Source organism: Triticum aestivum, chromosome 3A (assembly GCF_018294505.1).
Source record: "Triticum aestivum cultivar Chinese Spring chromosome 3A, IWGSC CS RefSeq v2.1, whole genome shotgun sequence".
Classification (NCBI taxonomy): Eukaryota; Viridiplantae; Streptophyta; class Magnoliopsida; order Poales; family Poaceae; genus Triticum; species Triticum aestivum.
In genome coordinates, this window is record NC_057800.1 from 221,290,689 (window position 1) to 221,302,491 (window position 11,803).

Genomic DNA, 11,803 nt, shown 5'->3' on the forward strand with positions numbered 1-11,803 from the left:
TAACGAATCCTATTCCAATTAGGAAAGGGGGGGAATCCTACTCCCGGAGGGAGTAGGACTCCTCCTGGCGCGCCCTATCATGGCCGGCCGCACCCCCCCTTTGAGCCTTTATATACGGAGGCAAGGGGCACCCCTTGAGACACAAGTTGATCCACGTGATCATATTCTTAGCCGTGTGCGGTGCCCCCTTCCACCATAGTCCTCGATAATATTGTAGCGGTGCTTGGGTGAAGCCCTGCGACATTAGTACATCAAGATCGTCACCACGCCGTCGTGCTGACGGAACTCTTCCCCGACACTTTGCTAGATTGGAGTCCGGGGATCGTCATCGAGCTGAACGTGTGCTAGAACTCGGAGGTGTCGTGGTTTCGGTGCTTGATCGGTCGGTCCGTGAAGACGTACGACTACATCAACCTAACGCTTCCGTTGTCGATCTACAAGGGTGCGTAGATCACACTCTCCCCTCTCGTTGCTATGCATCACCATGATCTTGCGTGTGCGTAGGAATTTTTTTGAAATTACTACGTTCCCCAACAACTTCAACCCACGAATGGTAATGGTTGCGCGAGTCCACGGAGGGCTCCACCCACGAAGGGTCCACGAAGAAGCAACCTTGTCTATCCCACCATGGCCGTCGCCCACGAAGGACTTGCCTCACTCGGGTAGATCTTCATGAAGTAGGAGATCTCCTTTCCCTTACAAACTCTTTAGTTCAACTCCACAATCTTGACGGAGGCTCCCAAGTGACACCTAACCAATCTAGGAGACACCACTCTCCAAGAGGTAACAAATGGTGTGTTGATGATGAACTCCTTGCTCTTGTGCTTCAAATGATAGTCTCCCCAACACTCAACTCTCTCACACAGGATTTGGATTTGGTGGAAAGATGATTTGAGTGGAAAGCAACTTGGGGAAGGCTAGAGATCAAGATTTATGTGGTTGGAGTGGAATATCTTGACCTCAACACAAGTGTAGGTGGTTCTCTCTCAGAAAATGTATGTTGGAAGTGTAGGCATGTTCTGATTGCTCTCTCCATGAATGAAGAGTGGGAGGAGGGGTATAAATAGCCTCCACACAAAATCTAACCGTTACACACAAATCACCAAACTCGATAGGACCGGATCATGAAACTCGGTCAGACCGATCTAGTTCAAAATGTGAACGTTAGGATTTTCGATGGGACCGACATGTCAACTCGGTGGGACCGATTTTGTTAGGGTTAGGGCATAACGTAATCTCGGTGAGACCGATTACACAAACTCGGTGAGACCGATTTTGGTAATGGACTAACAGAGAGTTGGTCAAGCAAACTCGATGGGACTGATTCGCTCATCTCGGTTGGACCGAAACGTTACGAAAGGGAAACAGAGAGTTTGCATTGCAATCTCGGTGGGACCGATCGCTCATCTCGGTTTGACCAAAACATTACGTAGGGAAACAGAGAGATTACAATCCCATCTCGGTGAGACCGAGATCCCTATCGGTGAGACCGAAAAGACTAGGGTTTCTGGCAGTGGCTATGTCAACTGAACTCGGTGGCGCCAGATAGAAAGTTTCGGTGGAGCCGAGTTTGACTTTTGGTTTGGGACAAATGTGGATGTGAGAAAGTAGTTGAGGACTTTGGAGCATATCACTAAGCACTTTGAGCAAGTAAGCAATTAGGCAACACCTCATCCCCTCTTAATAGTATTAGCTTTTCCTATGGACTCAATGTGATCTTGGATCACTTAAAATGAAAAGATGTAGAGTCCTGAGCTTTGAGCTTGAGCCAATTCTTTGTCCTTAGAATTTTGAGGGATCCACTTTTCTCATCCATGCCATGCCAATCATTGAGCTTTCTTGAAATGTTTATCTTTAAGTAGCATTAGCTCAGTGAGTTATATGTTGTTAGGAATTACCAGAACCACCTAGGGATAGTTGCACTTTCAATCTCCCCCTTTTTGGTAATTGATGACAACATATAGATCAAAGCTTCGACAAATGATAAGTAATATTGGAAAAAAACATCGTCGCTTTGAGAAGTATGTGATAAGCAAGAGCTCCCCCTAAATTTGTGCATTATTTAAAATTTGCTTTTGAATGCAAATTCACAATCGATTAGAATCACGGGTTACTCTTTCATGTCACATACATCTTGGTGGAGCGCTCAAAATGATAGAGATTAAAAGCATGCACTCATCACCAAGCTAGTGAATGATCATATAAGGATATAAGAGATGATATCATCCAACAAGCATTAAGGGTAGCATATGATCAAACACATGATCAAGTAAGTATCTCACAAGGACATAAAGTATCTCACACAAGCACTCAATAAAGAAGTTCAACCAAAATAGTGAGAGAGATAAAAAGAACAACACTCTCTCTCGAAGCCTTTGATCTATACATTTTTTCTCCCCCTTTGGCAACAAGTTACCAAAAAGTTCAAAAATGCATAGTGCTAAACGACTCTCAGGCTTGATCTTGGGGAGGTGGTATAGAGAGAACTCCAAGGACGAAGGCGTTAGATGAAGTAGTTGGAGCTGATGGAGTGGCTGCTGGAGGTGGCACTGGAGCTGTGGCTGCTGGTGCTGACACTGAAGTTCGAGTATCTTTCATGGGCACTGCAGCAGATATTTGTCCTCTGGGCACTCTAGCAAAAGCATCTGTAGTTGACTTGCCCTTCTTCTCCTCCACTTCCTCCTGAAGTTGCTCAACTGCTGACTGAATCTCAGTTATTTGACATCAAGATCATAGAATTTGTGCTTAACGATCCTCTCCAAGCACTCCTGGTTTTGAGTCGGGGTGGCCAAGCCCTTCTCAATCCTTAAGGTGGATTGGATCAGATATCCAAGCTGATCTTGCTTGCTCTTCAGGAAAACCTGAGATGCCTCCTCAACACTTGGCATCTTTGCAGCTTTCTCTGCCCTTGCTTTTTCTCTCTTCTCATGTGCTTGAGCTGAAGATGGTTCATTTTCATCCATGACAACAGTGTTGTCTTCAAATTCAAGGTAGATAGGCAGGTGCTCCTTATCCAAAAGATACTTGTCTGTGCCCATCTTTGAGTTGATGAGCTCCTGAATTTGTGGGGCATACCCACAACTCCTCTTCTGATCAGCCGTTGTCCTTTTGATTGTCTCCACAATCAGACTCATGACTTTGAGTTTTTGAGGCACATCAAACAAATATAGCAAGTTGATGGCATGTCCTCTGATCATCTTGTGATCACCTGACTTGGGTAGCAATGTGTGTCTGAGGATCCAATTTATAGTAGGCAGACCAGACAACAAGAAGTGGACAGATCCAAACTTGTGAGTATCCAAAGCAGCATCTGGGATCTCTCTGTATATGTTGGCCATTGTATTGTGGTCTTTCTTCTTCTCAGCATAAACATCCAAGTCATCTTCATGCTCTGCAGGGGCATTGATCAGCTTAGCCCATTCATCAATAGAAGATTGGTACCTTGTACCTTCGGACATCCAAATATCTTTCCATCTGGGTAAAAGTGGGCTGTGGAGTAAAACTGCATGATCAACTCATCATTCCACTTGGTGAGCTTCTGGGCCACAAAGGAAGGAAAGGGAAGGAAAGGAAGGAAAGGATCAAATCATTATTGAAGATCTGCCAAGCACTCTGGCAGTGGTCTTCTTGACCCTTTCCTTCCTTTTATTCCCTTCACCAACCGCCTCTTCAGTTGGCTTGGAGGTTTCAGCAGTGGATGCTCTGGCCTTAGACATAGGAACTCTCTTTGCTGGTGCCTTCTTATGCATCCTTGGCTTAACTGTGGCAGTTGAGCCATACACCTTTTTAGCACCTTTTTCCTTGAAGTGGCCTCATCCTCAATGGCCACATAATCCTCATCCTCAGATTCTGAGGTTTTCTTTTTCCTGGATCTGGTTGCTGCCTTAGGTAAGTTGCTTGGAGTGCTCCTGCTTCCATCATCAGAGGAGATGGAGGGACTAGTGCCCTCACTCATCTGGACCTGTTCTTCACATTTGTTCTGGCTGTCACTTTGATCAGACATCTTGCAGGCAAATTGTCAGCGGACCCTGTGAATAGGTTGTAGATGAGGTAGAGAAGATGAGCATCACAAAGTACATGAGTTTTGCAAAACAATTGAGTCAAAAAGTTTAGTTTTAGTTCTCTACAGAAGTGATCTCAGTGCTACCGAATTGACAAACTCGGTGATACCGAAGCAACACTTGGAACCTAAACTAGTGAACTTGGTAGGGCCGAGTCATAGTTCGGTGGCACCGAGATTGCTAGGGTTTCACTGAATCTTGAACTCGGTCACACCGGTTTGCGCGTTTTGGTCAGACCGAAGAGCGCATGTGCAATGGCCAAGGCCGAATCGGTGAGACCGATTTCTACAGTTCGGTCGGTTCGAGATGAGTTCTGCGGACGGCTAACCCTAAATTTTTTGAATCAATCTAGACCTAAGGAAGTTTTAGCTGGATGATGAATCTCAATCGTGGCAAGAAACATGGCATTGTCCTTGTGCTAGGAATTGGAGTGAAAAAGACAGCACAAGGGATCGAACACTTACCCTAATGCGGCGAGTGTTTGCTACGGCGGCAACGGCGGAGCATATTGCCGTTGATGACGGCGGAGACCAGCGGCGGGAGGTCGCTGGCGGCGTGAAGACGATCCGGAGACCCGAAGAGGCAGAGTAGGTTATGCGCGGGCGAAGGGTTTCGGAAAATTTTCCAAAATTTGGCCCGTCAGTATATATAACCTGACCCTGTCGGTGTGACCGTGTGGAACAACTCGGTGGCACCGAGATGCAAAACTGCAGGCAGTTACTGCAACTCGGTGTGACCGAAAGGTTCTAATCGGCTGCACCGAGATTGAAAACCTAGATCAACTAAGTGATCTCGATAGGACCGAAAAGGATGAATCAGTCATACCGAAATGCACAAAGAGGTTTTGGAAGTTTAAGTCTATGACGGGAACTCCGAGTGCTCCTCACACAGAGTGGTTCGAATCTGACTTGGTCAAACTTTGTGATGTAGCATGAATAGAGTTTGAGACGAGAAAAGCATAGATAGCCAGAGGGAGTTCTTAGGCATTCTTGTCCATCCATTTGGCAAAATAAAAAAACAATCAAAGCAACAAATGGATGTCCTCGAATGAGAAAAATATGCATTCAACATGCTCACACAATTAAAATGGCAAATGAAATATGTGACGAAGCATGCACAGACACTCTAGCATCTATCAAGCAATTGGAGATGACTAGGTCATCTATATATGAGTATATTGACTTAGGAGTCAAATGAGAACATTTGATCATAGGTCATACTCATCGTTTAAGCACAAGTGGAGTTACCACTTTTACATAGAGCATTGTTGTACTCACACCATTAGAGTTGCTTTAACTCAATTGATTAGGGTAAAGTTCCCCCTAGATGTGATATCCCCCCTAAGAGGGATCAACTAACCTTGGGTTTTGTCTATGATGACTTCATGTAGGTGTTGAAGATGTGGATGCTCAATGTTAATGTAGATCATTTGGAGCAATCCTTTGGAGTGAGTTGCACTTTCAATACCTACATGAGTTAGTCCCACAAGGAACAAACAAGGATATCCATAGACATAGAGTGATGTGTACATAAGATGATGTTCGTGGAAGCATTAGGTTACCTTGTCCCTTGTCTTACCAACAAGAGTGTTTGTGACTCCTTGAACTAGTGCAAGATATGAAAGTTGTTTGCACTTGTCCTTGCCAAAATGATAAGAGTGAAGTAGGTTGGCGGAGTCACCCTCAAGAACTCTCTAGTTCTTGTTCTTCGGGATCCACACCATCTTGATGGGAATCCTTGGGGTTGTAGTCGTACTTGAAGTAGAACTTGATGTAGTCTTGCGAATCCATTTGACCAAGGCCTTGGGTGCTTCCTCGAATGCATCAATCTCCTCTTGAAGCTTGTCCTTGCCTTTTTGCTTGTGGTCTTGTGGTGGAAGATCATCTTGAGATTGTGTTCCTTTGAAAGAAGTAGGATCATACTTCTCTTGTTGAGGAACAAACTTCGTCTTGGGGTATTGATCTTCTTCCCACTCAACTCCATTGGCATTGAACTTTCGTTCAAAACCAACACCTTGATTCTTCCGGTGTCTTCCTTGCTTGCGTACAATTTCCTCAAATTGCTTACTTCCGGCAAGGCTCTTGTAAACACCTTTCTCTATAATTCCCTTCAATAAGCTATTTTCTTGCTCAAGTGTAACTTGGCTAAGAGAATCATTAGTGGAATCAAGAGAGCTACTAGAAGCAACAACATTGGATTTAGCATGATTGTTGTTACTACTAAATGAAGAATATTTCTTGTTCTTGTTACTAGATTTAACTTGTGGCATAAGTAGACAAGAGTAAACGCTTGGCAATGTAAGAAGAACTTTTCTTGCACAGATCATCATTGATTGCCTTTAAAAACTCATGTTCTTGCTCAAGGTTGAGCTTTTCAGAGCGTAGCTTATCATGAGTCTTTAAAAGTTCTCGATGATCTTCCAAGGTAGTTTCATGAGCTAACTTAAGAGTGTTTAGTTCTTTAGTTAGACGCTCAATCTCCTTCTTATCATCGTCATTCGTTTTATTTGATTATCATGATTAATAGCAAGCTCATCATAGTTTTCATAACTAGAGTTGTGAACAAGTAAATCATCATCTCCTAGCAAATCATCTTCATCACTATTGAAATCAACATACTCGGGGTGTGTTACCTTTGGACCTTTAGCCATGAAGCATGTCCCAATTCCTTCATTTGGTGAGTCAAATATGTCATAGGAGTTGGTTGTCACAAGTGCTAGTCCGGCAACACACACCTTCATCTTGAGTATATTCGGAGTCGGAGTAATAACTTCTTTCGGAGTGATTGTCGGAGTCGGAACCGGATACCCATTCACCAACATGAGCTTGATGTATTCTTTTTGTGTAGCTCCTTGATGACTTATCCTTCCTTTCTGAATCCTTGCTTCTCCGAGAGGGTCTTTGTTCATAACGATCATCTCTACTCCTTCTCTCTCTTGATGGTGATTCTTCTCTTCTACTCCTTCTTTTGGGAGAATCTTCTCTTCTTTTGTAGGGGGCCGTACATTCATTGGAATAGTGTCCGGGTCTTCCACAATTGTAGCAATTACGCTCACGACTAGAAGATCTTTTGTCATTGTAGGACCTTGACTTGGAACTTCTTTCCTTGCTTCTACTCTTGTAGAACTTGTTGAAGTTATTCACCATTAGACTCAATTCTTCATTGAAGTTTTGCTTCTCACTTGATGATGTGGGAGCATCACACGAGGCTTTGTAAGCACCACTTGACTTGTTGTGAAGCTCTTCCTTATCCTTGAGTGACATCTCATGAGCAACAATTCTTCCAATAACTTCCGTTGGCTTGAGATCTTTGTAATTGGGCATCATTTGGATCAATGTGCACACGGTATCATATTTTCCATCCAAGGCTCTTAGGATCTTCTTGATGATGAATCTATCGGTCATCTCTTCACTTCCTAAGCCGGCAATCTCATTTGTGATGAGAGCAAGCCTAGAGTACATTTCAGCAACGCCTTCACCATCCTTCATTTTGAACTTGTCAAGCTGACTTTGAAGCACATCCAATTTGGATTCCTTGACAGATTCGGTACCTTTGTGCATATCAATCAAAGTATCCAAATTTTCTTTGCATTCTCAAGACGGCTGATTTTGTTGAATTCTTCGGGGCATAATCCGTTGAAGAGAATATCACAAGCTTGAGCATTGTATTGTAGCATCTTCAACTCTTCTGCGGTAACTTCACGGTTTGGTTCTCTCCCACCGAAGAATTCACCTTGCAAGCCAATACACACAATAGCCCAAACGGCGGGGTTATGTCCAAGAATATGCATTTTCATCTTATGATTCCAACTAGCAAAATTTGGACCATCAAAGTAAGGACCTCTATGGTGGTAATTTCCCTCGCTAGACGCCATACTCTCCTAGGTTGTGAAACCAAGGCTATGACCACCAAAAGCTATGGAAATCAAAGCAAATGGAGACCAAAGCTCTAATACCACTTGTAGGATCGAAAGTATGTCTAGAGGGGGGGTGATTGGACTACTTGACCAAATAAAAATCTAGCCTTTTCCCAATTTTAGTTCTAGGCATATTTTAGCAACTTAACACAAGTCAAGCAATCAACCTACACATGCAATTCTAAGAGTATAGCAGCGGAAAGTAAAACAATTGCATATGAAGGTAAAGGGAGGAGTTTGGAGTGTGCAAACGCAATAGGAGACACGGAGATTTTTGGCGTGGTTCCGATAGATGGTGCTATCGTGCATCCACGTTGATGGAGACTTCAACCCACGAAGGGTAACAGTTGCGCGAGTCCACGGAGGGCTCCACCCAAGAAGGGTCCACGAAGAAGCAACCTTGTCTATCCCACCATGGTCGTCGCCCACGAAGGACTTGCCTCACTTGGGTAGATCTTCACGAAGTAGGCGATCTCCTTGCCCTTACAAACTCCTTGGTTCAACTCCACAAACTTGACGGAGGCTCCCAAGTGACACCTAACCAATCTAGGAGACACCACTCTCCAAGAGGTAACAAATGGTGTGTTGATGATGAACTCCTTGCTCTCGTGCTTCAAATGATAGTCTCCCCAACACTCAACTCTCTCTCACAGGATTTGGATTTGGTGGAAAGATGATTTGAGTGGAAAACAACTTGGGGAAGGTTAGAGATCAAGATTTATGTGGTTGGAGTGGAATATCTTGACCTCAACACAAGTGTAGGTGGTTCTCTCTCAGAAAATGTATGTTGGAAGTGTAGGGATGTTCTGATAGCTCTCTCCATGAATGAAGAGTGGGTGGAGGGGTATAAATAGCCTCCACACAAAATCTAACCGTTAAACACAAATCACCAAACTCGGTGGGACCGAATCATGAAACTCGGTCAGACCGATCTAGTTCAAAATGTGAACGTTAGGATTTCGGTGGGACCGACATGTCAACTCGGTGGGACCGGTTTTGTTAGGGTTAGGGCATAACGTAATCTCGATGAGACCGATTACACAAACTCGGTGAGACCGATTTTGATAATGGACTAACAGAGAGTTGGTCATGCAAACTCGGTGGGACCGATTTGCTCATCTCGGTTGGACCGAAACGTTACGAAAGGGAAACAGAGAGTTTGCATTGCAATCTCGGTGGGACCGATCGCTCATCTCGATTTGACCGAAATGTTACGAAGGGAAACAGAGAGATTACAATCCCATCTCGGTGAGACCGAGATCCCTATCGGTGAGACCGAAAAGACTAGAGTTTCTGGCAGTGGCTATGTCAACTGAACTCGGTGGCGCCGGATAGAAAGTTTTGGTGGGGCCGAGTTTGACTTTTGGTTTGGGACAAATGTGGATGTGTGAAAGTAGTTGAGGACTTTGGAGCATATCACTAAGCACTTTGAGCAAGCAAGCCATTAGGCAACACCTCATCCCCTCTTAATAGTATTGGCTTTTCCTATGGACTCAATGTGATCTTGGATCACTTAAAATGAAAAGATGTAGAGTCCTGAGCTTTGAGCTTGAGCCAATTCTTTGTCCTTAGAATTTTGAGGGATCCACTTTTTCTCATCCATGCCATGCCAATCATTGAGCTTTCCTGAAATGTTTATCTTTAAGTAGCATTAGCTCAATGAGTTATATGTTGTTAGGAATTACCAAAACCACCCAGGGATAGTTGCACTTTCAGTGGCGCGGTGGAGCTTGTGACGGCGACGGGCACGGCATCACCTGGGACGAGATCTGCTGACGGTAAGCTGGGGTTGACATCCACGGTGATGGCCGACAGCTGAGAGGCTTCAATGGCGACGGAGGGAAGCCAGGGAGGGTGCTCTGGAGTGGGCGAAAGGAGGTGGTTGAGGGCGGAGAGCGGGCGAGGCGGGAACGGCCGGGCGGAAATGTCCCTCCCGCCAAATCCCACAAACGATAGGGGTCGCACTCGGGTCGACCTCCCGCCCCGTGAATCTAAAGGTTGGGGGCGAAGTTTTTCCGTGCCCTGTAATTTTTTTCAGTTTGCGGCCCGATACGGTTTCTGGTCTGGCCACTTTTTTTGAGCGAAACCGTAAAGGAGCGGTTATTTTCCGGGTTGGCGCGTTTTAGGGGTTTGTTAGAGACTAGAGTTGCTCTTAGGGACGAAAATGGAGCGAAAACAGATGGAACTAACTGATACCATATTTGTTTTTATATTATTTTTTTGTAGAAGCGGAAACGAATACAGAAACCCCGAAAATGAATGTGGCAACAGATACTACCGAAAACAGACACAAAGCGAATACAATACAGAAACAGAAGTGAGCGTTCACCGAAACTTAAAAACCAAAAACGAACAAATTTAATGAATTGGTAACAGGCCTACAAAAAGATGTGACTATGTTAGCAAGATTTAGCACAGCATTGCAGTAGTACTGGACAATCATATATGGTCTAGTTGAGTACGGGTGTGGTAGTAGAAGTTGGGTTTCAAACGATCCATTTTCCTCATTGTGTAATTATGTGTTGTTTGGTGATTGAACTAAAAAGCAACCATAATCCTATAGTGCAAACAGCACCGGAAAACTTTCCGTCTCATGAAAAAATCCATTTCCACTTCGTTTTGCAAATTTTCATTTCCGTTTTTCTCTTAGTTTTCATTTTTCTTCCGAAAAAGCAAAAAGTTCTCATTCCATTTTCACCCCTAATGTCAATGTCCACAGGTATTTAGACAATGTTGAGCGGTAAATTATCCTACAGACAATCTGCTGAAGAGCGTTTTTTTGCCAGAAAGTCAATTTGGCTCCTAGGTCCGGAAAAAAATTGAAATGAAAAGAAAATTATGTGTACTTAGTCACATCCAAATGCTATCTGTAAATTTTGAAGCAAAAAGGTCAAGCATTTTGGCTTATGAAAAAAATTGAACACCAAAAGTTACACCAAATTTGTTTATTTGCCAACGAAACACCGCCACTTCGTTTCACATAAAAATGACACTAACACAAATATCTACAAAAAACAGAATTTTTCCGAAACATTTAATAATATTTTTGCGTTACTGTTCACCCGGGAGCATGTGCTCCCAGGAGCGAAAACGCCACCCCCTTTTTTGCCTCATATTGTCTGTATCTCATGTAGACAACGATTTGGACGAGCTGTTGGAGATGCTCAAACACTCTGTCCAGATCCATGGAACCGCACCCTCACTAGCCTGCCACCAGTGTTAGAGCGCACACCTACCCCATTTAACATTCTTAAGAAGTTGCTTCCCACTTCTATCAATTTTCTTAACATGCACACTGTCCACGTCATCATCATGCCACATCATCACCCAGTTTGCAAATTCTCTTCACATGCAGCTACTCAACTCAGCCATGCAGCCACATCATCCAAGCGTTTCCAATCACCCTCTCCCTCCATCAAATAAAAAAACGCTCAAGCCTCTCTTAATTTTTTCCACCGCCTCACCACATTAATTTCTTCTCCACGCTTAGGTCTTTTTTCGAAGCTTATGCACATCTGGTTAGCTTTGTCCCCAAAGTTGGAGGGTTCACAACACATTGCTTCCTTCCTTCTTCATGCTACCAACCATTATGGCTGCCATTTCAATCTTCCACTATCCCACACGTACAAGATTAACTAACGAGGTAATCAAGCGGACGGCTGGCGGTTCATTACCCTTCCCCGTCCCGTACTTAAATAGCTGCAGGTCCCCTCACGTCTTCCTCCACTTTCCAGTCTGCGTCGGCAAATATCTACTCTAGACAGCGGTGTCAATCTGCATCATCGTTGTGTGGTTGCAACGTTGGCCGGAGAATTTACCGGCAACT